General features: G+C 41.3%; 1 pseudogene; it reads left to right on the plus strand.

Moving 5' to 3' along the window:
* Nucleotides 1-893: 893 nt before the first annotated feature.
* Nucleotides 894-1,611, plus strand: LOC123811341 (annotated as a pseudogene).
* Nucleotides 1,612-2,717: the final 1,106 nt, after the last annotated feature.

The raw sequence follows: 2,717 nt of genomic DNA on the forward strand, positions 1-2,717 counted from the left end.
TGATGACTGGGAGAACTGTGTGAGGTCCCAAGGTGCCTACTTTGAAGGGGACAGAGGTGTCATTGTCCTGTGTACAGTGTTTCTTGTATCTTGCATCTTCTCCAATAAATGTCTCTTAATTTTCATAGTATATGGCTGGACACCTTCTGGACAGGCCTTGTATTAAGATGTTGAGATGTTAGTTTTCTCATTTCTAGAATAGGAATAATACTATCTGATTCCTCATTTCTCATAGGAATATGTGGGTGTTTAATGAAGTGATGTTCAGAATTTCTCTGTGGAAAAATGCTACAGAAATATAAATTATTTTAGTAAGTAAGTATATAGGAGCTCCAGGTACACTCTGAGCTGTTGAAGGAAAGACAACACTCATTTAAGATGACTTCTCCATGAGTTTCAGATCTGCGATGTACGCTGAAATCTCCATAGTCGTACACTTACAGTTCTACACATATATATAGTGTATCTATAATGTATAATAGATGTACTCTTGCTATCCTGGGTGCTCTTAGATGCAGAATCCTGTGTTTGTTGCTGTTCTTAACTCCTTAGATTTCTGACTTCTCAGAAAATAACAAGTGATCAGTTTGACAATATTGTCACTTGCTTTCCAAGTCAAAGGGACTGCTCAAAACTTAAAGCAGCTGGTAAAAAAATAAAATGACATGAAAAACTGACTTTAAGGATTTCAAATCCTCTAGACTAAAATAACTCCACTGTGCAGTAGAAGTGTTTTAATCGTAAGTAGTAGAAAATTTTAATCAAGAGTGCTAATGGACCCTGGCTGGCGTGGCTCAGTGGACTGAGCGCTGACCTGCAAACCAAAAAGTCATTGGTTCGATTCCCTGTCAGAGCACATGCCTGGGTTGTGAACCAGACCCCTGGTTGGGGGTATGCGAGAGGTAACTGATTCATGTATCTCTTACACATTGATGTTTCTCTCCCTTTTCTTCTCCCTCCCCTCCCCTCCTCTCTCTCTAAGAGTAAATAGATAAAATCTTTAAAAACAGAGTGATAATGGGACAGTTCCAGGGACACAGCAGTGAGGTCTTCATTTTCATCTGTAGACGTGCACCTGTGGAAGTTTTGACTCCCCAAGTCCTCCTTTCCTCCTTACTGCGGCCCGGATGTAGGAGGTTGTAGCAGCTGGAGAAGCTTCTGGAGTGTCCTGGGCAGAGGTGGATCACAGTTGTCTGCCCCTTGGAATGGGCAAGGGAGCCTATATCACACAGAGTTGTATGGGCCAGGGTAGATTCTATGGGAGCAGCCACTCTGCAACACAGTGGCAGCTTCTCAGGGGGGCTGGTTCAGCTCTCCACTTCCCTGGCTCCTACACCAGGTCCCATGTGGGGTCCAGGCAGCAGTTCGGCTGCTACCCAGGGCAGCAGCAGACCAACCTCAGGGTTCTCCAAGGACACCTACCCCTTTCCCATTAGGGTGTGATAGGGAAAAAAAAGAATGTCTGATGAGTTAGAAAGTTATTCAAGCCTTCATGCCTGAAGACCTTGGGCTAGCCTAAAATCAGTTGCTGTAGTGGATATAAGCCAACAACACAGCAACACCCAAACATTCACATGTAAAAACGGAAGATACTTTTGTAAACATTTCTGAAATTCTACTGGAAGCTTCATGTGTCAGATCTTGGACAAAACTCTCACTTTTGCACTTAAGTTGAACCTCGATTGAGTGACTTTGATTGAAATTAGTTAGATCTCCTTGGTATTTTTCATCATATCAAATATTGTTCATATTAGAGAAGACATACGGTAAGATAATTTGCAATATTTAGCTCTCTGAAAGTGCCTACCACATTTTAGAAGATTTACAGTTTTCAAATATTTAACATTCTTGGTTATATAATGAACATCTGCCTTTTACTCTTTTTCATATACTTTAAAATAAACCATTTTTTTCTTAAAAAAAAGAGTGATAATGATAGAATGATGATAATGATTGTCATTAAGTTTTGGTGGTTAAAAGGAACTAGCTTCAGTTGCCTAAAACAAGTCTGCTGACATGGGAGACTCTTCTGTAACCGTGAGCTTTGTTGTAACTATGTCTAAAGATTTTATTTATTTATTTATTTATTTACTTACTTACTTACTTACTTACTTACTTTTAGAGAGAGGGGAGGGAAGCGAGAAAGAGAGGGAAAAAAACACCACGTGTTGTTGTAATGACAAGGAATTACAACAACTGTGAAAGCTCCTGCTACCAGCTGACTGGTCCTTCCTTACGTAAAGACAGATCTAAACATTGTCAATGTCACACTTTGAAATAGTCCAGGGAGAGATGATTGCTGGGATTGTTTTCAGTGGCTTTTTGTGTATCTTAGGCATTTGGGAGTTTCCCAAGCACATGATTGCAGATCAATTCTTAGTCTTCGTCTTGCTAGACATTTTGGTAGCATTTCACTTGGTTAATTGAAACAGTGCTTGAACAATTTCCTCATCTGGCTTCCAGGACCCTGGACCCACTAGGTTTTTCTTCCCCCTTCTCTGGCCACTCCTTCTTATGACCCTTGCTGGATCCTCCTCGTCCTCCCAGTCTCCCCTGTCTCCCCGTCTCCCCTTGTGAAACAGCCTCTTCTCTTCTCCCCCTGCACTCCCTTGGCGATCTCATTCAGGCTTGTGGCTCCAACTACTAACTATACGCTGGTGATTCTAAAATTAAACCCCCAATCCGGCTCTCTGCTCTAAATTCCAGACTAATATATT

The sequence above is a fragment of the Phyllostomus hastatus genome, unplaced genomic scaffold (genome assembly GCF_019186645.2).
Source record: "Phyllostomus hastatus isolate PE091 unplaced genomic scaffold, TTU_PhHast_1.1 phas_scaffold_78, whole genome shotgun sequence".
In the NCBI taxonomy this organism is placed as follows: Eukaryota; Metazoa; Chordata; class Mammalia; order Chiroptera; family Phyllostomidae; genus Phyllostomus; species Phyllostomus hastatus.